The sequence below is a fragment of the Thermobia domestica genome, chromosome 14, assembly GCF_964235325.1.
Source record: "Thermobia domestica chromosome 14, izTheDome1.hap1.1, whole genome shotgun sequence".
NCBI lineage: Eukaryota > Metazoa > Arthropoda > Insecta > Zygentoma > Lepismatidae > Thermobia > Thermobia domestica.
Genome location: NC_137467.1, coordinates 129,483,383 through 129,508,858, shown reverse-complemented (window position 1 = coordinate 129,508,858; position 25,476 = coordinate 129,483,383). Strand labels below are relative to the sequence as shown.

Here is a 25,476-nt window from a genome sequence, read left to right as displayed (position 1 = left end):
GAAGGGCGACATGTAAAATAATCGAAAAAGACTGTCAAATCCATAGCTTTCTGGGTCTATGAGATGAACAGTCACATTCCAAATACCATTAATTTCAAATCGGTATAAATGAAATGAAATGAAATCTTTGAGTTTTACGTCCCACAATTATGCAGGCTAGACTAAAGGAGACTGTGATTATGGGAAATGAATGAAACGGTGGAATGAGGAAAGTGGGGGGAAACGGGAGACACCACAGTTTACTTGGCGCGAGCTGGGATCGAACCAGGGACCCCAAGCACCAGAGGTGAACGCTCTACCACTGAGGCACCGCGGCCCCTCAAATCGGTATGGGTGTGAGAAAGGGCAAAAAATAAAATATCTAAAATGATCGAGATTACTGTCGAATCCATCGAGGTCTATCATTAAAATTACTATGTTTTGGGGCTTATTTAGCTGTTGGTAGGAATCATAATGACATTTAAGCCAAAATTTAGGCAAGGGTGCGCAGGTAGGCTGGCTCAGGAATTTACAGGGGCAACACAGTTGGCGTCATCTGTTGTTATTTATTCTATTCGGTACTTTGTGGCAGAGGCAGCGCCGAAGGCATTGATTGTCGTTATTTATTCTATCCGGGTATAACCTGATTCAATGGGTTACATTTTATCATATCATTCAGTATTCGAAACGAAAGCGAAAAGTCTGGTCTATGCTCGTTCAACCGAAAAATGTCGTTGGAAGCAATCAGATAAGAATTTTTTGCAGGTTTCCATTCAGCCGTGGATCCAGCTCCTCTCGTTATCATCTGATCAGTGTTTTTCTTCCAAGATCACTATAAATATTCTCCAAAGAAAGCAATTCTTTGTCATGCATTAAAAGTAACAAGAAGTCACTAACGAATTCATTTTAATGATATTAATTCCATATCTGATTAGATTTCTCTGTTTCATCAGTTATTATGTAGTATTCGAAACCTTGGAATTTACCACCAGATTCCCCTATTTCATTAATTATTATGTAATCCTCGAAAGCATGGGATTTATCTCCTTTATTTTATTAGTTAGTATGTCCAGGAAATGTTGTAATTTTTCGGTGAGGTCCTTTATTTGATTAGTTATAGTATTCTTGAAAGCTTGTAATATATCACAAGTTCCTTTATTCCACCAGTGTTGTTATCCTTAAAGCCTTGTAATTATCACTAAGTTTGTTTTCCAGTTTTATAGTGTTCTGAAAAGTCCATACTATGTTTCGGATTTGATTTATACCATTCATACGTTCCATTATAAATGGATCATTAATAAAACTGCAATTGACCAAAGTAGTATATATATTTTAAGAGTATGCAGGGTGTTTCAAAGCAATACCGACAGTGTTTGAGAGGTGATTCCTGACACCAAGATAACACAAAAAGTATAGACCAACCTGGGTGCACAAATGCCTCGTTTCGGAGTTACAGGCTGCCTAAAACATGAAAAAATTAACTTTAAAGGTCCATAGATACAAAACTATGGGACCTACCATAGGCGGGTCAAGACTTCACGTAGGAACTAATATGTCTGCTATCCAAAAATGCATGTTTCAGAATCCTAAGGTAATCATGCAATAATTTTTATAGAGGCTGTTTGACTACGGGCATATAATTTTAAGCACTCACCAACTACCTCTATTAAAGTTGTTGTGGAATTACCGCAGGATGCTGAAACATGGATATTTGGATAGGGCGCATACAAGTTCCTAAATAAAGTCTTGACCCGACTACGGTAGGTCCCATAGTATTGAAGCTGTGGACCTTTAATTTTTTTTTCATGTTTTCGGCAGCCTATAACTCCGAAAAGAAGCATTTGTGCAGCCAGGTTGGTCTATACTTTTCGTCTTATCATGATGTCAAGAATCACTTCTCAAACTTTGTCGGTGTTGTTTTGAAACACTCTGATACCTGTGTTACAGTTTCGGCTATGTAATATTTTGTTAGCACTCTTGAATTTTCCAAAGCTGTAATGAATAATTTACAAATAGATCGTCTTTACTGATGCTTCGGGACTATCTAGCGGTTCCTTGGTAATCACACCTCTAGATGCCATGATTTTATAGTCCAAATCTTATGTTGTATTTTCAGTTCTCTATAAATATATATATATAAATATTAATCATGTATATATCTCGTATTTACATGTATACAATATTCTCCTAATTTAATCATATGTTTTGTTATTTGTGTAGTGTTTACCCTAGCAATTGATTGGCAAGAAGAGAATAAATGCCAACAGTTATCGTAATGTATTTGGTATCCATAAACTCTTAACTTCCCTATTCTTCGAGTACATCGCCTAGTGTTCACATGTATATACTACCCTCCTTTGAATTGTGTAATTAATGTTTTTCTTTCAATTCACAATATTGGTATCTCGATGAAAGCTTTTGTGTAGATTAATTATGTGAGGAGTGGTTGATAAAATACTTTTATATCACTCATCTTGAAATAAATAATATACTAATACATTTTAAAATCACATTTTCTGAGAGCGTACCTAGTAATCCTAACTATTTAACTCATATAAACTAGTTTTTTCTCTAGTTTTTTCGGTGTCCCGACAAAACGTACCAGCAGCAAAACATACCACTTGAATTTTCGCGACAAAACGTACCACTTTTGACGACCTGTCATAAATGACAACCTATCATGGATTAATTAAAGCATTTCTGATATTTATTGCACGACAAAACGTACCACTTATATAAATTACAACCTGTCATGGACTAATTAAAACATTTCGGATATTTAATCCGCGACAAAACGTACCACTTCATGTTAAGAATTTACTTCCTCATGAACAGGTAAAACAACGGCAGTATAAGGTTGAGAAGAACAGACAGGTAATGTATCGAGTTGTCAAAGTGCAGAAACTCATTGGTAAAAGAGGGCTCATTTACAGAGGAAATGTAGCAGCCTATAAACTGAAAGACACAGCTATAGATCATGGAAACTTTTTGGATATTATTCCTTTCTTAAGCAAATTTGATCCGTTTAAAAGTAATTTAGATAAGGTCACCGAGAAGAGTCATATACGAGGAAGTAAGCAGGATAGTGGTCGCATAACTTTTACTAAACACGGTGAATTATGTTTTGAATGCTATCAGTACACTTATCAGAGAATATATTTCGAAAGAAGTCTCTCAAGCTTCAATAATTTCTGTTCTATTAGATACTACTTAAGATATAGTAGTTTCAGGCCAGTTCTCTGTTGTTTTACGGTATGTTGTTAAAATGGTTGTTAAACAAAGTATTGTTGTCATTGTAAAATGCATATCTACCACAGGCCAGTGTCTTTGCGGTTTACTGCTGGAAATTCTGCAGAAGTTGAACCTTGATATTAAGAAGTGTATTTGAAATTCAACCGATGGCTCAAGTAACATGCAAGGACAATATTCGGATTTTTTCAATTCACCTATGATCAGTTACACGTGTGATTCGGTTGATTTTGAGTTTAACGACCCTTTTAGCAGCGAGGCTATATGAGGCGGGACATACTGATTTACGGGAAATCCGAAGCACATGAGCTCCCGCCGGGAATCGAACCCAAGTCTCCCACGACAAAGGCGCATACGCTAACCGCTTAACTACTAAGAAACTCAGTTACACGTGTGGTGTTACGCTCATATACTCAATCATGTTGTATGTGATCTGACAAAAAATTGCATTGATTCTGTGTCATTGTTCTGCTGAATGACTGTGCCATATTTATGCGTGAGTCTTATCAGCGAATATACATTTGGAAGATCAAATTTTAACAAAGGCGTCTTACAGTTATTATGGAAACAAGATGGTAGAAAACACACTGTTTTTTAGAAAAAGTTTGGTCATTTTTCGAACCCAAAAAGTGCTTTGTATATAGAGTTGACCATAACAATTAAGAAAATTGCTTCTACTGAAAATATCAAACCAAAAGCTAGGTGTAAATCGAAAGGATATATAAAATATCTTCTCAAGTTCAAAACAATTCGGATAGCAGAAATGTTCCTTAAGATATTTCAAGTGACGACCTCTCTGTCAAACTATCTCCAAATAGAGGGTGCTGCTAGTGTAGTCCTATCGGATGGTGCAGACTACTCTGTTCCAATTGAAAGAGTAGAGAGATGATTTTGAATACGTTAAGAATGCAGCATTAAGCTTTGCAGAATGGGCCAGTAACAAATTTGAAGACTTAGAACGTGATTTCTTTTTTTCTATTGACCTGTCGACAATTCGCCTTCAGAGATGGACAAAGATTTTTCCTGTGAATATGAAGATGAAGCTGCTTCTATCCAATGACCAGGTACTGCATCGAAGCATTCAACACAATATTGGACATGGTAGTTTTGAGTATTTCTTCAAGATTCAAGAAGCAATGTACTTTATGGATTATTTGGACCCTAGCCACTTCAACCAAGTAACAGAACTTCCAGACGTGTCTATCGATAAACTTACATATTTTCTGAAAAACTTCAGTTAAGAAGTTTCAAAGGATACTATAAATGTATTCTCTTGGACTTTTGAAGGACGTGGATATCCTTGAAAGTCAGTCTTGATGACGAGCACAACCGAGGAAAAATGACTGTGCTGATGGTGCAAGTGATTCAGAATTAGGAGAAAATACCTTTGTTTACAAGGAAAGCGAATGCAAAACGTGTTGCAAAATTGTACAATGTGTTGCTTTTTAATTTTGCAGAATTGTAATTTGTGCAGTAATACTTATCCAGGTTTCCAGCATACAAATTTTTATTGACTTTGCCCGTAACTCAGGTAACATGTGAAAGATTTTTTTCAAAATTGAAATAAACTGAAATACATTAAAAATAGGCTAACGAGTACCATGTCTCAGGAACATTTGAAAACATTTTGTTGATGTCTATTGAAAAAGATTTATTAAAAATACTTCGAATGCAAAAGTGATAGATACAATAGCATCAAAAACTAGTACACTAAAACATCTGTTAATTTTGTAATATAGTATACGTTCTCCTTGAACTTCATATAATATTTTGAACAATTCAGAATAATATACTGATGAAAGAATATCAGGTTTTAATTGTCAATTGTTAATACTATTGACTCACTGTAGAAAGAAAACTGTGCAATTGATTTGTGACATTGAGATGCTGGTGGCCATTGTGGGAGAAAGCGCCCGTGCCCCTCTAATAATGCCTATCCGTCTCTGGTCCAAAGCCTGGATAAAGTGTGATGGAAATCAGCAAATATTCAAATATTGCATATGCAAGATTCTTGCTGGTCTTGGTCTGGCGAGAATCTTGCAGGTATGGTCTTGGTGTTGCGAGAATCTTGCAGGCATGGTCTTAGTCTTAGTCTTAGTCTTGCATCGTTACTTTTCTCAGCACCAATCTGTTCAACTTTTAACCTTATTTTGGCCGATATATATATTCTTATATACCGTCCTATCAAGTGGTACGTTTTGTCGCCTCACATTATTTAATTGGCTGATTGGAAGACTCTTCGCATGTAGCCCTCCAGGCAAGTGGTACGTTTTGTCGCTTGTCATTATTTAAAGTGTTTTTAGAAAACCCTTCACAAGCAGCCCTCAGGGTAAGTGGTACGTTTTGTCGGTGGTACGTTTTGTCGCTAGTACGTTTTGTCGCGTATTCAGTTTTTTTCATATAACGTGCTTTCATATTTACCTTCAAGGTTTCTGACTGCACAGACTGGAATAGATTTTGCGTTGATTTCTCCTGAACTACACCAATTTACTCACACGCTTTCCATATGTGTATTTCCGGTATGGATAAGAGACGTCACGTACGAGGAGTGTTGGTAAATTCTAAATATGAAAACATCTCCCGCTGTCGCAATCTCTCTAAATCACCATATCAGTGTATTTTATAATATCAATTTCAATCTTGTATTAGTAAACTCCATATTTAGTTTCCCAATTTTTATGTGTTTTGAAAGGACCAATATAAATCGAAAGTGTTTGAAATTATTTTTGAAGTGAGCAAATGTTCTATTATTCGACTTGATTAGTATTTGTATGTCTGTCCGTCTGCCCATTTGTTCCATGATAACTCTCGTAAAACTTACCCAATTTGGATGAAACTTGGTATGTACTTTTCTTCTACTTGTATAATTAACCCTATTGTTTAGGGTTGGAATCCATCAAGTCGAAGAGGGTAGAATATTGAATATAAACTTTGTAAAAAAAATCGATTTTGACAAAATTTAATATATATTTTCTTTGTAGCATTGGGAGTATTCTCGCAGCTTAGGTTAAAATCTGCCAAGAATGAAAAGTTAATTTCACTACCTTCTATTTCAAAAATATGTTCTAAGATAATTTTTGTTAAAAGAAATTGAGCAAATATTTGATATTTTCTTTGGGGCATCTCAATCATCTCCTCGGGAGGAGGTTGAAATCAGTAAAGAATAAAGAAATATATTTACATTTCTAACCCTCATCGTCCCGATTTCTTTCAGAGTTCAACGATAAAGTTTATAAAATTCACCTGGTTTTGATACAATATAATGTATACGTTTTTCCCAACACTTAGGATTAAAATCAGTCAAGAAAGAATAAGTGACGAATTTAGTTCCCTCATGTGGGATGGATTTATCTTCTTCTGTACCTCCTCTCCCAATTTAGAAAGAGTTTCATAATAATTTTCGTTATAACTGTTCCATTTTGATGTAATATGTCGTATGTTTTGTTTAAGGCTTCCCAATCATTTACTCTACATGAATCTGAAGCCAGTAAGGAATAAAGTAATGGCATTATTCCTCTCTCGATTTTCTAGAGTTCCACGATAAGTTAGATAAACCTCATTTTGTTTTGATACAAAATTATGTATATTTCTTTGACTTTTTACTGTCGTTCCCTGTACTTAGGACTGAAGACAATCAAACATAAACAGATAATTTTGCTCCGTAATTTAGTATGAATTACTACTTCCCTCCCATCTGTTAAACAAATATAAATATGATTCAAGATATCTTTCGTAGAAATATTAGTTTTCATTGAATATCGCGTAAATTTCTTGAGGTTTCACAATTATTTCCATTACTTGCATTTATAAGTGGAGTACAAGAAAGTAATTATAGTACTCCTCCCAAGTTAAAAAAGTGTTTTATTATAATTTTCCTAAGTATTATTCAATTTGAACACAATATGATGCATGTATGTGTTTATTGAGGTTTTTCATATAATTCCCACTTTTGCTGTTGAAGTAATCAGACATCAGAACTCATTTCACCCGCTTCTCCCGCAACCCACCCTGAAGATTTAAATAAAAATTATATATGACTTCCGTAAAAGAAAATAATTTTTGTTGAATACGGTATATTTTGTCTGAGCGTTTCAAATTATCACAGTTGCTTGGAATTGAAATAGATCTCCAAATTTTTTTCTGAATGTTTTTTTTTAAACACACAGAGATCATTTTATAGAAAATTGTGTGTGTTTTGTCGGACACTAGATACTTACTTCTATAGTTTGGAGTTGAAATTATTGAGAGAAAGGATCTCTCACTTCGACAATACATAGCATCACTACTTGTTAAAGTGAGCGTAGCAAGCTTGTACAGTCCGCAACAAAAAAACCTGCAACATGAGCATGTAAGTATATTGTGAAACTATGCCTAACAGCGCAGGGAATCAGCATAGCGTCTAAGTGGCACGAATCACGCTGGAAAAATCTCTGCGTCCTCCCTTTCACATTTATTTTGGAACAAAAGTCTTCGTCGTTTCACAATAAACTTACACGCTCATGTTGCAGGTTTTTTTGCTGCGGACTGTACAATTCAACTCAATCGGAATTTGTGTGTTTGTCTGTCCATCTATTCTACGATAACTCTCGTGCAACTTCTCCGATTTTAATGAAACTTCGTATCGTATGTGTTTTCCTTCCACTTACAGAAATAGCTCTATTTTTTCGGGTTGCAATCCATCAAGAATAAGGAAGTAGAATTCTCTCATGTTTAAGTTTACACACTGTTAAATTGGTAGCTTGGAAAAGGTTTGTATCATAAAAGTATGGGATAATGAAAATATTGTTGTTAATCTATGACAGTAATATACAAAGAATCTTATCAAGGTGTGTGTGTGTGTACGGAGGGGGGGGTCAAGCTTTCAAATTCACATTTCAGGTATTTGTGTATGGTAAATGTTTATTCTGCATAGTATCTTGCTCAAAGGAGTTAAACCAGAACATTCTTTGCGTACACCACTATCTGGAAATTTATTTATGAATGTTTCCAGTGAAGCAAGTGCTATATCGCAATTGATATTTACCGATATAATGGATGTAATTAAGTAATACGTTTATTACTTGTGTTCTTTAGTACTGATTTAGCACGATGTACTCGAATACTTATTGACAAATTAGAATACGATGGAAATTTTCAATTTACAGTTACTGTATACAGGGTGTCTCAAAAGTCCCCTGACATAGGATAACTCTTATTATCAGAGTTAGAACAAAATGTAAGAGGGGAAACAGTCTCCAAATATTATGTTTTCAATCTAAGGTGAAATATTTTGGACTGTTTGGGCTGTATACTCTTTATGCGCCCAATGTTAAATGAATATGCAACGTTGCAAATTTACCGGAAGGTAGATAAATTTTGTAAGAGTATGATAATGGGGGCATGTTTGAAATTAGGGCTGGCTATCGATACTTTAGGGTAAAAGACAGTAATTTCATTCACTTATGTTGTGGGACCCGGTAAATGGCAACGTTGTATTTTCATTTAACATTGGGAGCATAAAGAGTGTATAGACCAAACGGCTGGTCCGATTGAAAAAAAAAAAAAGCTTCACTTTAAATTGAAAATATCATATTTGGAAATGATTTCCCACTTTTACATTTTGTTGTAACTCTGATAATAACAGAGTTACCCTGTCAGGGGACTTTTGAGACACCCTTTATATACACCCTGCCTTTTGGACATAATCAACTTTTAGTACCAACAAACATCATTCTATAGGTGAGATTGTAGTTCTTGTTGCAGGTTAACATTAGAAAGGCACAACATGTCTACCTATAATATGAGTTTTTCTTCAGTTTAACGTCCCATGGTTATACTCTTTTAGATAAAAGGGATGATTAATGAGAGTGGACAATTGTAAAAGTGATTTTTAGTACTCTCCCACCGGAATCGAGCACGGTATTATGCACAACAAAGACGCACGCGGCCACTAGAACAGCGTGGAGGGCAGGAAGGCACCACGTTTATAACTATAAAACATCTTTCCGTTTTAAAAGGAACTTACTCGTGTGACAATTCGCACCAACCTGAGTTAGGTAGCTACTACAAACAAGATTTGTATATCCTATATTCCCTTTCAAAACAGAGCGAAAACTATTGGGAAAACGCGGTAGCGTGTGAATGCAATAGAATTGACAGGATTACATGAGACGCTGATTTATAGTTTAAGGTGAAATCTAAACTTCCCTCATGCGTTTAAATTTCAATGATCTCCTACTGAAATTGAAGCCGGGACCACATCCATCAAGACCATTGCTGACTATTAGACCATCGATAAGAGTCCAGTGGATAGTATGGCTGTATAATAAATATTTGAATTTGATGTATTAAATAGCATATATAGTATTTTTTAACTGTTTTCTAGTCGTTCCCATGGCATTGTTAAAAGTTAGCCGAGAATAATAGAGTGACTTTAACCTCCTATTCTTCCCCTCCCTTGTTTTGTAAAACTTTCTGTGTGTATATGTTCCAGGGTAATTTTTGTATCAAAAAAATTTGATTTTTTAAGATTAAGAATTACTTTTGTTACTTTGAATTCAAATTGGTGAGGGATAAGGCGATGAAAATATTTAATTTATAAAATATTCGTTCGCTTTCACAATGCTTCTAATCGATAGTAAGTGGTTTTGTTCATAAGTTTAACAGCATATTTTAGCACATAAGCAATGCGGGACGTAGATTCTAACACCACGATTTTCGGTCATCATTTCAAAGGAGATGGCTGGATAAAATATATATGCTATTACGACTATTAGTAACAATACATTGTGTACTTAGAAACAAGCAAGTTCAAACACTTTAAATCTTATAGATAGAAATTGCAAAAGTGTAAATTGTTTTATGTTGTCACGGAAAATGCCTTAGAGAATAACATATATTTGATCATTTTATTACATTGCTCTACTGCAATTGTTTATTGGTTTTGTTTTCCGCAAGTAAAACCAATTTAGAATAACTACTTAAGTTTTGTAATTTCATCGAAAAGACTGAGAAGAGCAGTTATCAGTTTTTATTTTGTTTTCTTTTAAAGATAGCACACTTTTACTTGATACTTGCCGCCGATAAAAATGTAAGCTATCTCCCGTAAAAATAAAATGAAAACTCTCAAAAGTCCTACAAATTCATTAGTTTTATAATATGGGTTGCAGGTTTTGAAGATAGCATGAAGAATAGGCTGTGTGTCACATAAAAACTTATGATTGAAATGAAATTGAAATGAGTTTTCTTAATAATACCAACTTAATAGTAGAGGAACTATACCAAATCCGGGCCCGGGTGCATAAAGTGGGCCCCCTCGATTACTGCTCCGGATATTAGCGTAGAATGCTAGAAATACGCGGAGATATAGTTTATCGTTACTGCCACATACAGCGCTGGTTCCTGTGTTGATAAGTTAATCCTTTGTTCTGTAGTCAGCATGTGACTAGTTTTCACGCAGTTAAAATTTTTGAAGCTCCGGCGAGCAAGTGTTGTTTTCCAAAGCTAGTAAAGAGGTAAGTGAATCAACTATTTATTTATTTAATCTTAATGATAAGAGGTATGTTTTTATGTAATTAACTAGTAATTTGGACGTAGGGGTGACAAATAATTTGGAGCGAAAGTAAAAACACGTATGGTCGTAAAGTGGGCCCCCTTGTCACTCCTAAAGCGAGCCCCCTATTATGTTGTGCAACAAGTAAAAAATATATTTCGTACCAAATTCTCATGACTCATGCAATTTATTTGCAGCTTTCAAGGGGATCAAAATGTCCAAAAGAAGTACGAAACTAAGAATGTGGAATCAAAATGACATGGCCAAGGCCATAGATGCCATACGAAATAAAACTATGGGTTGGAAGAAAGCTAGCAAAACATTTCAAGTTCCCAGAGCAACTCTTCAAAGGTTATCCAAAGAAAAATATGGAAATCCACTGATGGCGGCTGCGACAAAACTAGGTCGACCAACAATTCTTGGTTCTGAAATAGAAAAAGTGCTTGTAAAATACTGTTTAGCCATGGAAGCTGCATACGTTGGGCTTACTCGTGAAGATCTTGCGCGTATGGCTCTACAATTAGCGGAACGAAATAACCTGAGACATCCTTTTGGGAAAGAGATGGCTGGAAGAAAATGGGTAAAGCTCCTCCTGAAACGACACAAGAAAACACTTTCGGAAAGGAAACCTACAGGGACATCTTATGCTAGGGCACTGGGTTTCAGCAAAAACAACACAAAAATTTTTTATGAACTTCTCGAAGATGTGTATGCAAAAGCACATTGTACGCCGGACAGAATATACAACGTCGATGAAAGTGGAATAGCAATTGTCCAATCTAAGATACCGAAAGTTATTGGCTTACGCGGTAAAAGACATGTGGCATCTCTTACCTCCGCAGAGCGTGGGCTTCTTATTACGATTGTTATCGCAATGAATGCAGCAGGGTCATATGTTCCACGAATGGTTATCTTCTCTCGCAAAAATATGAACAGTCAGCTTAAGAGAGGTGCTCCGCCAGGAACAATTGTGACAGTACATCCATCAGGATGGATACAAACCGATCTATTCACGAAATGGTTCCAACATTTCATCGATACAGTGAAACCTACGAAAGAGAAACCCGTAGTTCTGATTTTGGATGGTCACTACAGCCACACCCACAATATTGATATCATTGACTTGGCTAGGGAACATCACATCACAATTGTTTCCCTTCCACTCCATTCTGCACACAAGATACAACCCCTAGATAGGACGTTTATGGGTCCATTGAAAGTGTATTACAACGAAGAAATCAGACAGTGGTTAAAACACAGCAACAGACCTGTTAATGCATATGATGTGATGGAGCTGTTTGGAAAAACCTACATCAAATGTCAGACGGCTGAACGAGCCATCAATGGGTTTCAAGTGACGGGGATATACCCAATGAATAAGGATACCTTCACTGATGCAGACTTCTTAGAAAACGCTCAAAGTAAGGACAAGCCTTCCTACTACGACTTGCCGGGTGAAAGAGAAGCAGAATACGGTGGGAGCAGTTTTACTACACAGGACTGTCATCACAATGATCGCCATACCTCGCCATTTATACAACCATCGACTTCATCACCTTCTCACACCAGTCATCAATGTACAACCTCTGCTCCAGAAACGCCTGGGACAAATCAAATTCCAAGTTCCTGTTCTACATCACAAGAAGAACAAACAACTGTTCAGCCATTCCAAACTAGCCCTTTTCATATCTCTCCAGTGCCGCGACTCACGAAGAGAACATCTAGAAGAGGACGTAAGTCAAGCATCGCCGCTGTTCTAACCTCGTCACCTTATAAGTCTGAATTAAAGAAAGCTATGGAAACACGCCAACGAGTGAAACAGAAAAAATCAACAACAACACAATGTCGAGGCCGAGGGCATGGTAGTGTTAAGGCAGTATCAACATCTCGTCATCCAGGGAAAGGAATACATCGTTGAAGTTGAAAGGAGGAACCAAGGAAGACGATTCTGATTGTGACTCAATCTCTGATATAAGTGAAGTATCAACAATATCATCAACTTTAAACGTTCCACCGGGAAAAGCATCGTCCACAGATGACGATGCTACCTGCATGTTCTGCACGGAAAATTTTTTGAGTGATACGAGAGGTGAACTCTGGGTCCAGTGTGCCATGTGCTCTTACTGGGCCCATGTAGATTGTGCTGGGGCTGACAAAGACATTTATATTTGTGACTTTTGCCAGTAGCAAACTTAACTACGTGAAACATTTCATTTATCACGTTTTAATTTGGAAGTTCTGGTTCTGAAGTTTGATAGTTCTTTTTTGTGACACATGAACAGCTCGAAGGAAGAGAGATCATTAGATTTCTTTTTTCTACCTGTAGAATATTTCAGTTTAGAAGTTTGTTTTCAAGTTTAGTCTAATAGAAAAATTGTGCTGCGGATAAAAAAAAAAAGAATTTTAGATTTGCTATTTACGCCAGTAGAATGCAGTCCATATGAAAATTTTTTCTCAAAGTATTTTTTCCCTGATTGTTATGGGAAGAAATAAGCAAAGGGCTTACATATCATATTATTTTCAACGTGAGTGTCATTTCTCTCTGATTTATATTTTCTTAGATATATGGAAAAAAACAAAATGGCACACTTTTGGTACAGTTCCTCTACCTTAATAGTACTTTACTTTAGTAACTTAATACTTTCCAATGGTACTATTAAGTTACTAAAGTTAAAGTACATTCCCCTCAACAGCATGGTATACTATTAATTCCACATACAGACTTAGTCTTAAAGAGATTTAATTGATTCTAATACATATTCAATTGTAATTTCGGTGGGTTTACTTTCACCAAATATTGTAAATGATGTTTGATTATTAACTATGATTATTGACTATTAAGCGCAAAACCATGAAAAATTTATGAAAAGTACTCAGCAAACTATTCAGCCAGTAATACACTCTCAGTCAACAAAATATAATTTTAAAATACCAGTTGATTTATTGCTTTTCGCATCGTTGACATATCTTCGAAGAACAAGTATAAGACACTTTCTATTCTTCTATAATAGTTTTCCATATAATCTTTGAGCTGTATTTTAATTCCTTCTACAATTAGAAAGAAAAACTATATAATCAGTAACACTTTGGGATTTTTTAAAATTTTTTTATGAGCTTGATTTTTAGTACTTAACTTGGAGATCAATTGTTTGGAATATCGTAAAGGGATTTCCTGGCCTTAGATTTCGGAATATTATTCTTCATTGGCAGTGTGCCGGTGCTGTGCCATCAGTTGTAGCTCAGAATACTTATTAAATGAACGCAACAAAATGGGGATGAAACTTATGCACAACACGGTACTTGACTGTAAAATTATGGTTGAATTTAAATGAAATTCAAATGTTTTAATTTTGAAAAAAAATGACTAGTTGTGGGAAAGGTAAGAGAAAGAGAAAGGTTTTAACCAAGATAAAGGAATGAGCACTAGCCTGATATTCCAACGAGGCTGGCGTCATCCTGATCATCTGGAACGATTAATGTCTTTCTTTGGAGGAGTTTCGATAAACTGGAGTCAGTCAACATCTGGATCTCTATCCTGTTGATCTGCAAGGGGCGTCGAGTTCTTTCTTGACAATGCGTCTTTACGATGATGTTCTCCTACATCTTCATTCCACTAGTTTCAACTTAAGCTCGAAGTATCTGCGGTGATAAACCAACAGAATGGTATTCTTGAGTTATGGAGCTGGTTGTTTTCCAATAGTGCGATCCGCTTCTCTTGTCGATCCTGCACCTATCCTAACCGTGTGTCCAATACCCCCTTCGATGTGTCCTCCGGGTTTTGTCTAGCTGTAAAATGATGACTATGGAGTTCAATGAATGGGGAAGTACTAGGCTGTGCGTAAAGGTATGCGGAAAGGCAATAAGGAAACTAATTGTGTTTATTAACAAATATGTGATTACAGAAGCTGTCTGGAAATGTACAATCTTAATAAAAGTTTTGTTCCGATGGATTTTGAAGTGTTCATAGTTCTGTAGAACATAGTCGCAATTTAATAAAATAATTAAACTTGGCGAAGTAAGTTAAGAGTTTACACAATTATCACATGGTCACTTCACATCTGATACATAGCTACTTCACACCAGCACAATGACTTTCTCAAGTTTACGAGCAACTTCATTTGTCACTGCGGAATAATATGTTCACCAGGCAGCATTTGCAATTTGAAAGTACAGCAGCACATAATGATCTAATACTATTTACAAACATTCAGTAGAAAAAACTTGAGTAACAGTTGAATAATGGCGTATGTCAGGCACTTTATATTTATTACACACTACAGATGGATTGGTTATAACCGGGTCCAAGTTTGAAACTGTTGTTCCACATTCAAATTCATGTTATAAAACTATAAATAATAACTAAATTTAACTTTTGAATAATAGTGTATTCCAGATAACGGTTCTTTTTTCAACTAGTCTATTTTGGATATATTAAAGTCACAAAAAACCGTCATTTTTCAAGAGATAAAGTTTGCCAGAAATACAATTTAGATAATTCTCGAGGTTTTCAGGGGAGAACGTTGGATAAAAATACACACAGGAAATAAAAAGATTTTTTTTTTTTGTAAGTCTGCTCTTCAATACAGATTCATTCACTAACTTTCCTTGATCCAATCAAATGTCTATCAAAAAACCGACACCTTTATTAGTAGTTTCCTCACTATAATCTCTGTTTACCTCGTTATAGGTATATGTTCCAGGAAAGAAATACTGACTGTTATGAATTGTACAAAACCCATTTTCTGTTACTACCACTATATTATAATCACAATAAGAAACTGACGACAGAAGTCACTGCTTTCAGTAGGTAATCCACGGACATTCTGGTACTAAATTTTAAGAGTCGTCGTGGCTAGCATGAGAATCAGTACTTTTAACAAATTCATCTTGATTTTGTAATTAAAAAAGAAAAGATTACGACAGACTAACTTTGAGAAAACTGATCTAAACGTTCGTCTTTATCATTTATACTATTTGCAACTAAGTACTGACTTCTATCACTTTTATTCGAACAATTTCAGCATCTGGTTCTGTATTAATGTTAGAAGTTAGAGTTCATCGATTGTCCACTAGCCCCTTAAACAGCAACTGTTTTAATTAAATATTCTCTTTAAAAAAAAAAATCAAGTTCTTCCTTTACTACGTTAAATTCACATAATAGTTCTCGTCTAATCCTATTTAGACAATTTTCAAATAATATAGATATTGGCTTAAGATTTGTAACTGATCCTTTATAACCAGAACATAAGTAGTTCTCTTTCGTTTGAACATTACCTTGATTATTACCGGTCGATTTATTCAAGGTAGAACTACTAGTTACTTCAGGAGAATAATATTTACCAATATTCAGTTTCAAGACACAGATATTATACTTAAAATCATTTATTTGAGCATTATTTTCATCATTGTAAACTTGCTCAAAACAAGTTAAATTATTTTGATTCGAACATAAGATACATGTTACTGTCTTTTGTCTTCCATATACTAATAAATTACATATTAAATAATTATCAGATGAAGGTGTCATTTCAAAAATAGATAATAGATGGAAGACTAAAGAACAATAAATAAATAAAAATAAAAATAAGTAAAGATTAATACACTCCTTAGTTAGAGTGGAATCAAGCAAAGTTTTAAGATATGCTTTTCAACCTGCCAAAGGATCTAAAAATTAAGTAACAAGATCTATGACCTTTACTACTTTATAAATTGGAATCAGAAAAAGAAAAGATGGAAATCTCCCTTCTTAGTCACTGAAAACCTTCCAACAGCACTCAAATACTGTAGCACAACCAAATGTCAGAACCACTATGAATGGCTGACTAACGGATCTTAGTGTTACCGACCTCAGCCAGCCAAAATATATAATGTTAGAGTGAAGAAAGCACTTTGGCACTCTTGGAGTAAGAGATAGCTGCTGTGGTTGGCTATATTTTATTGCTAGAAAATAAGAAAATCCCATTAAAGATGTGCAGCCATGGTGTCAAAGATCTAGAAGTGGTAATAATAATAATAATAATAATAATAATAATAATAATAATAATAAGAAGAAGAAGAAGAAGAAGAAGAAGAAGAAGAATAGATATTGCAAAAGCCAGAAAACAGATCGAGCTTCTACAAGAAACAACAGAGAAAGTCGGCATTCAAATGTCGCTCGAGAAAACAGAATACATGACCTGCAATAAACAAGCACGAAAATATATGCACACAAAGAGTAGGGTAAAACAAAAAGAGTCTCACAATTGAAATATTTCGGGGAAACAATTCGAAACGAAAGCAAAGTAAATCAGATAAAAGATAATGGAAACAGCATATCGACTCATTCAAAGTATCTACAATGAAAATGTATCTCCAAATAAGCAAAAATTAAGACATCACAACACAGTCATCAAATCAGAATGTCTCTATGGTTTAGAGACATTAATCTTGAAGATATAGAAAACTTTGAGAATAAACGCAAAATCATTTTAAAAAGTATTAGACCCAAAAAATCAAAGATGAACAATACAGGCACAGAACCAAACAGAAAACTAAACAACACATAGACATCTATAGTGACACTAAAAGACGCATATTAAAGTTCTACGGACATATTAAAAGAATGAATCGGATAGGCTCATGAAAGGAATAGTTGGATTCTACAAAAATAGCACTAAGTTACAATCAGACACCAACAAATGGTTCGTGAAAATCAGGAGTGATCTGAAGTTAGCAGGAATGACACCGAAGACATTGCAGTAAAAACAGGAAAAACTTCAGTTCTAAAATTCTCGAATGGCAGGTAGACCAACCGAAGAAAAAGATCAGAACAACTTGGTTTGAAGAGAGAAAAGAAGCCCACAGCACAAGAATGAAAAAAAGATATAAGTACAAAGGAAGGCAAACAAACGCATATAAACAATCTGCGTTGTCGTTTGAGGATTTATCCGCAAGTAAGAGAAAACAATAGTATAAACTGATCGGCTGTTTGACTATCTAGGAAGAGTAGATACAATTAGGGCAACAGAATGAAACTATCAGAATGTCACCCGGTAACTCATTATGACTTAGCCAAAACTACTCTCGAATTTCACCCCATTCGATTCCACTCCCCAGTTATAAAAATTTTCCGGCTTATCTTATTTTCTATATTTCTTCCAAACTAAGACGCCAACTACTGGAATTGTTTTGCATAACTTGCAAAATAATTTTAATAGTGAAAATTTGAAGAAACGAAAATTTCAAAACACAACATGAAGAACATTTTTAATTTGGCCACCGAACTTGCAAAATGTTTCATCGACCACAACAGAATCAGAGTTGGAAAAATTAAATGGAATCTTTGAGTTTTACGTCCCACGATTATGCCGGTTAGGCTAAAGGAGACGATGATGATGAGTAATGAATGAAATGGTGGAATGAATAAAGTGGGAGGAAACGGGAGAACCCCGAGAAAACCCACGCATACGGTGTTTGTCCACCACAAAGTTCACTTGGCGGGAGCTTGGATCGAACCCGGGCCCCAAGCACCAGAGGAGAATCCGAGATGGACTAACACACGATCACGAACAAAGGCTCACACAGAAAATCACCTATATAAGTTGTCATATAATAAATGAATTTTCACGAATAATGCATATTTTTTCTATTAAAGTAGAAGAGTTAAAATCATGTTTTTTAAAGTAAGTATTTGCGTACACATATATATATCAAAACAGCCAAAAGTAACAATGCCCTATGGTCAAAGTTGTGTAAAATAAAAAGGCAAATTTTTTCATCAAAAACATAACATCCAAGTAACCACAATATGTACTTATGCAAAAATAAAATAAAATAAAATAAAAATATAAAAACATCTAATGGTATTGTGAAATGAAAACAGTACATTAATTTTTTAAACTAAATAAAGAAACAGCAACAACCCATGTTTAATCTTTCAGTTTAACAAGCCCGTATATAAGGGGGTCTATGGGGCCGGACCCCCTAGATTTTTACCACCACCTAAAATTCTAACGGTAGGCTTGCAAATGAACTACAATACGGTGATAAACTATAATGTGGTTCGATCGGGCCCCCCTACATTTTTGGGCTGGCTACTGGCCTGCAATATTTTCGAAAAATATTATCTAAACTTTTAAAATTTAAAAGTACAGTGTCAAAAATTTCAAGAAAAACAAGAAATATTTAAACATACAAAAACAAAGATGCATATAAAAATTTAAACTTTTAAAATCAAATCATCATTCTCAATTTAAAAATCATACAGGCAATTTTGTACCGAATCAAACATTCTTCAACTACATAATTATTACTTCTCTCGCAACGTCATCTACTGTTATAAAGCTTAAAGTATTTTTTTTTCTGTAAGTACCTTTATTTTACCTTAATATTCTTTCTCCACTTTAAAAAGGTTTTCAATAAAAAATAACTGTCATCAAACATATTTAAATAAAATATCAAAAAATCATTTTAGATATAAATCTCCTTGTAACAGTCTATTTGTATATTTATCTAATCACATGTTGTATTTCTGAACATTTTTCATATATGTTAATACTTATTGAAGACCGCAGAGCAGGCAGTGTTGTATTTGATAAGTTGGACTTGACACACTTTATCATGGGGAATGGCAGTAAAGTCAATGTAGGGACAGACATACATCCAAGAGTCCGTTTAACTATGAAATATGTAAATCCGTTTAATTCCGTAATTCATTCATTCATTTATTTTATTTATTTATTTATTTTTTGTAGGATTACCATTTTCTTATATCGTTACTATAAAAAAAAATATATACCGGAACAATGTGTTCAATATACTACTGAAGTTGCAAGAAAGTACCGTATGTGCAAACAAAATCGGTTAAAGCTTTGCTATTACCAATTAAACGGATAATTATGAACAGATCAGGATTAGTTATATAGAGCTCATCTTCGTCATCGGACTTAAGATTGAAAATGTTAGCAGCTACGCGGGTATGCCACACTATCCTAATTTCACATTTCGCATATATGAAGCTACTTAGAAATGATTTGGTGAACTCTTAAAAGAGAAATTTATAAATGTGTTTTTAAAAAGTAAAAAAGCAATTCTTGTGTTGCATACTTGAAGTTATTAATATTCCTACATATGCAGAGGTCTAGTGACAGATTTATAAGGAGCACATGCTGAAATTTCCACAACTTCCGAATCCGATTGGAATACATCACATGAAGAACAAGTCCTTCGCCCACAGAATTAAATATATTCTTCAGATTCACCTGGTAACCGCGTTTCTTCTCTCTTAATATAAACAGATCAGACGGAGAAGGAAGGACAAATCCAAGACATCAAAGAGAAAAGGAGCAATGACCTACACTAGTGGAGTTTTCGCGAAAGCAATGGCTCAATTTCCATTCTTATTAGAGCTTGCTTCCATATATTTGTAACCTTTCCAACATGGAACTACTGTAAATATTATCAACACAATCTTGGACTCTTTCTTCGTCTCGTTTCGGACAGAATCATTCCTAGACTTGTAAACTTTGCTATACGTAAGTATATAGTCTGTAGAATGGCTATGTTTATTGTTGGCAATCCGTTCGTCTGTCAACAGGTATTAGAACAACAGTGAGATTTAACAAGAAAAATGATTTTAATACCAATTCAGTGTTCCAAGGATGGGATCTATCTCCTTCCTTGACTCTTAATACAAACAAGGAGGGATAGAAATAAACCACTTCCAGTTTCAGCGTTGGTTACCATACAGTAAATTCGGTAATAGATAGTTAAAAAAGTTCGCTGGAATGAACTCACCCTTATCACTTTACTAAGACTCCAAGTGATAGAAGGGTATTATAACTTCAGTTTTAATAATGAACTCGACAAAACAAATGTAAGAAATAGTAAGCAACAGCTTTTTGAAAGAGATTCAGCGTCCCAAGAATAGGTAAATCTTTATCCCTAACCTTGTACTCAAACACACGGTTCCATTAATAATTCCCATCATCATCATCATCATAGGTATTGTGCCATTATTGGCAAGTCACTTGCCGCAGCTGAGAAGCTTTCATGTTCCACGGTCTTCCGTTAACCTCTTCGTCTTCACATATGAAACTACATTTTCTGGAGGTCAATTTTCAAAATTTTACAAAATAGGCTCTTGACCTCTCGCTAAGCTTGGAATGAGCCTGGGATGTAGTCCATACACACAGCTCTCCAGCTTGTGAACTATAAATCAAAGCACCCGCACTAATTTTCAAAAGTGGACGTTGCTGCTCTGTACAGTTAACTTGTTAATTTTTATGGACAAAACGTTAATTTTTATCGTCGTTGACTTTCCTCGAGAGCCACATATGTTGCTGGGGTCATTGTTTCGTGTAAGAGTTTCCCCGTCCTGAAACAAATAAGCATTTCTTTTTAACCCACACTACAGCACTGAAAAAGAAAAAAATCAAATTTTGAACCTAATTTCGTAGCGGCTTGCATAAACAGAATGCAAAATTTGCTTTCAGTTTGAGGTAATCGACATCAAATACTGATCTTGCGAATTCCGCCAGTAACACAAATTTTGCGTTTTGTATTAATCTATTTACCGCAATTGTCATCACAGACCCACCACTACAATTCTTTATAAAGGAGTTTCCTCCTGGCTATATGGTTAGCGTATCTTTGGTGCGAGATGTGCTAATAGAGTCCATGTAGTTCGGTTCTCTCACTAAGTTTTAGGCCGCGTCTCAAATAGCCTCACTCTTGAATGGCACACTTATCTCTAATCAACGCTAAGACTTTGATTATAAAATGGCTTGCGATGAGTTGTGGTGCGCAAATTTTGAGAAGGGATACGGAATGAAGAACCTAGATGCTTACGAATTCTCTGACTCATTTTCCCTGTATTTTTCTAACATATAGGGTTGGGAATTAAGAAACTTTGCCCCTTCAATTCTAGTTCCTTTTCTTTACCAAGATAAACCACTTTCACACAGAAGCCATCCACAATTGGATTTGCCTTTAACATAACAGCTACTTTTATTTGTTTAAATGTATCACATTGATATATCTATACTATCATATTTTGTTTATATTACACAACATAATGCAATACAACGTTTATATTCTTCTTAATAAATATATTGGGTACGATAACTCTAAGGTGAAATTTGGTCAATTTTGCGCAACTGTGTGAATCTTTGATGATAGTAACTGCCAATCATGTTCGTCACTTCAGCACAAAAACAGAAGCAGCTTATAATTGAACATTTTGACTTTATATTGTCTTTCTCTATCATGACATTATTGACAATACCAACAGCACTCCAGCAATTGTAGGTTAGACATCGATTCACATAAATATGAATTAGAGAATGTCAAATATGGTCTAAATGCGAGAGTTTCACACTTCCCTTTACTGTCTTCAAGATACCGTAACCAGACAACGTTGCAAAGTAGTGGAAAAATAGCGTAATGGTAAACAAACTCAAAGGTCGAAGGTCCGCGTTTGAATCGTGGTCAAGAACTGGCACTTTTTTCTTGAGTGAAATTCTGGAATAAGAAAAGAAACAACATTGATACCGTGACGTCCGCTACACGAGAAACGAGCCCCACGAGCAAAATAATCCTCGTACTGGGAAGAGAGTCATGTGAACAACTTTGTGATACGCGCTTCCAACCAAACGACTCAAGAGTTTTCTTATTTGTAACAGGCACTCTCAGAAGCTACTAAACCGACTTTTAAAATTCTTTGACCATTGAAAGGTGTATATAATGTAGATGATAAGAGACTGTATTTTATCCCGGAATATGGGCCAGGAGAGCATGGAAAATCTTTAAGTTTTACGTCCCACGGTTATGCCGGCTAGGCTAAAGGAGACGGCGAAGATGAGAAATGAATGAAATGATGGGACGAAGAAAGTGGGAGGAAGCGGGAGAACCCCGGTAAACCCACATAGACGGTTTTTGTGCATCACAAAACTTACTTGGCGCGAGCTGTCCACCACTGTGAGCGGGGATCGAACCAGAAACCCCTGCACCAGAGGTAAACGCTTTACCACTGAGCCACAGCAGCTCCCAGGAGAGCTTGGGACCCACATTTTTTCTTACTTTATGAAAATAATCTGAGAAACTGCTGAACTGATTTTAAAAGTTATTTCACCGTTGGAAAGCTTATTTAATGCATGTGGTAATAGGCTAGATTTACTCCGGAATACGAGTGCGAGAGAGCTTGGTGTCCATACTTTATTTTCTTTTTATTCAAGAAAGTAATCTAAGAAAACACTAGTCTCATTTTAAAATATCTTTCACCATTGAAAAGGTAATATAATGCATATGGTAATAAACTATATTTCATCCCGAAATGTGGGACCAGGAGAGAGTAAGGCGCATTTCTGTTTTCTTATAAGTAAGAAGCAATGTCGGAAACTACTATATTGATGTTAAAAAATTATTTCACCACCGGAAAGCTGATTTAATGCATATGGTGATAGCTGTGTTTCATTCCAGAATATCAGACCGGAAGCGCTTGGGCCGCCAAGAAGCAATCTAAGTAAGTACTGGATCGATTTTCAAAAAAAAAAAAATCAGTTCCAATGTTAATTTAATGCAGATGATAATATGTTGTACTTTTCCTGAAATACGGGACCGGAAGCGACCAGGGCATTCATTTTAGATTTTCAATCTATGTCATGCATAGATATCGGAAGTGGTATAAAATGGCTGTGTCTGTCTGTCTGTGAACGGAATACGAATCGGAGCAAAACGGAGTAGTATAAGAGATACGGAGAAACGGCTTCTTGCAATCGATTCAACGTCCCAAGAATAGGTTCCATCTCCTCCGTTAAACATCTATTCAAACTGGAAGAGTTAAAAATTAATCAGTTCCGATTTCAACGTCCATCGCTACATAACATAAACGGTAAAACATAACGACAAGCGACCTTTGGAGCCATCCTCATCTGCAACTCCCTACCCAAACCGGAAGTGGTAGAAATCCACTAGTACTTCCGGTTTCAATAATGATGTTCATAGCGCAAAACGGTAAGACGTAGTAACAAGCAACTTTTGAAATCAATTCAGCATCATAAGAATATTTTCCATTTCGTGTATGATATAACCTCTATTCAAACGAGAAATGTTACAAATTAACTTTTTCCGGTATAAACTTGATCGCCATAGAACAGAAACGGCAATAGATACAGACAAACTTATTCTAGAATCGATTCAGCGTCTCAACAAAATAAACTGTCTTCAGCCACATATGACTACTGAAACCAGAAATTGCAGAAATAAACTACTACTTCTAGTTTCACTATGGATTTTCATAGGACAAAAATGGTAAGAGATATTGAGAACCAGTTTTCTGCAATCGATCAGGCTTCCGAAGAATATGCTCCATTTTCGGCTTTATTCCTCTAGTCCAACGGAAGTTGTCAAGATCTACAACCGTTTTCGGTGTGAATATTAATCTATATCAAAAATAATAAAAGTTAGCAAGAAATGACGACTTTTTGAGATCACTTTAGCGTCCCAAGAATGAGTTGAATATCTGACGGTGTTCATGTATTATAGATCTATGTACAACGACCAGTTTCATTGTAGAGTTTGCATAGTTTGGAAGTCTACCTTAGTTTCACTTTGCAAAACGATACTCACTTGTTTTATTTGCATGATTAATCCAAGGATGTTTTAAAATAGAGGATCTGCCCATACAACAAAATCGTGAGGTCATACGTCACAGCTTCGCCACACCTACTCTGCCCACTCCGCGCCACTAAGATCGCAACGTTTCGAGCCAACAATCATGGCGGAAACGAGAGTAGCCAATCAGACGTGCCGGCTCAAACGATGCTCGGTTGTTTTTTGGCTTCATTGAGTTCATATGATGACCATACGTATGGACAGATCCTCTATTTTATAACATCCTTGGATTAATCTACCTAGTACACAAGTTTGATATTTTTACAGGTCGGATGAAAATAGCCGAAAATTTTGAGACATTGTTCAACAAATAATTTAATCCCAAATGATAAAATATTTTATTTCAGTTATTAATAATAATTACACTGAGAGTTCATGTGAATCATATATCCCACTTGAAGCTGTAGGTTCATGCATCACATAGCCTCGGTACAAGAAGGGACTGTAACTATACTTCAGCCACTCAACGAATCTCGAGTAATATGGTGATTCAAGGATTATGAAAGGGTTAACCCCTTGGAGTTCTAATACCTGTTTTTAGGTATTAAAATAGTGTCTTCATTATTCGATTAAAAAAGAACCAATAAAGCTTTTTTACTTCGGTTTTTTCTTCAATCTAGAGGCATTATAGAACACGTTACGTATGGTTTCACGTCTTTCTGCGTCGAGACATAGATGATGACGTCATAACTAATTTTTTTGTTAGGCATATTTTTATTATTTTTTGGCGGGCTTACTTTTGCACCTAGAAGATTGAAATTTTGCACAAACATTAAGTCCATCGGGTAATATTTATTAGATTATTTTAAAATATCTCCGTTAACACAGAGGGGGGGGGGGGGAAGAGGGGCAAAAATCTAAAAATAACGGGATACTTTTTACCAAAAATCCCTTTTCCGCGATTTTCACGCCTTAGATACATGATGGAGACATGTGAACGATACCGTTTGAAAGGCAGTTCTATTCTGAAGAGAATGGTGGGCGAATCATAATCCTAGGATAAATACTCATGTCTCAGGATTTTTTTTAAATCTGAGATCAGGGTCTTTTGCGGTAATCTGGGGCAC

General features: G+C 35.4%; 1 protein-coding gene across 3 annotated transcripts in view; it reads left to right on the top strand.

Moving 5' to 3' along the window:
• Gyc88E (Guanylyl cyclase at 88E) overlaps positions 1-25,476 on the top strand; it is a 227,035-nt gene that overhangs the window by 69,685 nt on the left and 131,874 nt on the right. Inside the window, exon 2 of one of the 3 annotated variants that reach the window (XM_081738809.1) lies at positions 23,216-23,258. The exons of the other annotated variants lie outside the window; for them this stretch is intronic. The gene's annotated coding sequence lies outside the window, so the exon portion shown is untranslated. The remainder of the gene's footprint in view (positions 1-23,215; positions 23,259-25,476) is intronic. 3 annotated transcript variants of the gene reach the window in all.